This window comes from Malurus melanocephalus, unplaced genomic scaffold, assembly GCF_030028575.1.
Source record: "Malurus melanocephalus ecotype Western Australia unplaced genomic scaffold, MMel_1.1 scaffold_1883, whole genome shotgun sequence".
In the NCBI taxonomy this organism is placed as follows: domain Eukaryota; kingdom Metazoa; phylum Chordata; class Aves; order Passeriformes; family Maluridae; genus Malurus; species Malurus melanocephalus.
Window position 1 is genome coordinate 17731 of NW_026625115.1, and position 1039 is coordinate 18769.

The window sequence follows — 1039 nt, forward strand, 5'->3', positions numbered from 1 at the left end:
TATCCTAAAATATCCTAAAATGTCCTAAAATGTCCTTAAAATTGTCCCTGGGACAGGGGATCCCAAAAACACCCGAATATTGAGCAGCGATCAGAGCCTTGAAAGCACGCCAGTTCTCGGGGTACGTGTAGAGAGTCTGCAGAAAAATGGGAATAAAATATCCTAAAATATCCTAAAATGTCCTAAAATGTCCCTAAAATTGGCCCCAAATTCCAGGGACATCAGGGTGGCTCAGGGGATCCCGAAAGGAGCGATCCCAAAAAAATCCAGGTGAGGATTGGGGATTAAAACCCTCCCAGTTCTCGGGGTACGGGTAGAGAGTCTGGGGAAAAAGGGATAAATTATCCTAAAATATCCTAAAATATCCTAAAATGTCCTTAAAATTGTCCCTGGGACAGGGGATCCCAAAAAGAGCGATCCCAAAAAAATCCGGGTGAGTTCGGGACAGGGATTGCCTTAAACTGAGCTTAAAACCCTCCCAGTTCTCAGGGTACAGGTACAGGGTCTGGAAAATGGGAATAAAATATCCGAAAATATCCTAAAATATCCTAAAATGTCCCTAAAATATCCTAAAGTGTCCCCAAAATCTGGAGTGGGACAGGGGATCCCAAAATCCGGGTGAGTTTGGGGCAGGGATTGGGGATTAAACTGAGCTTAAAACCCTCCCAGTTCTCAGGGTACGGGTACAGAGTCTGGGGAAAAAAGGGACAGAAAATATCCTAAAATATCCTAAAAGTCCTTAAAATTGTCCCTAAAATTTAGAGAGGAACAGGGGATCCCAAAAGGAGCGATCCCAAAAAAATCCGGGTGAGTTTGGGACGGGGATTGGGATTTAAACTGAGCTTAAAACCCTCCCAGTTCTCGGGGTACGGGTACAGAGTCTGCAGAAAAATGGGATAAATTATCCTAAAATGTCCTAAAATATCCTAAAATGTCCTAAAAATGTTCCCAAAATCCGGAGTGGGACAGGGGATCCCAAAATCCGGGTGAGTTCAGGACAGGGATTGGGGTTTAAAACCGTCCCAGTTCTCGGGGTACG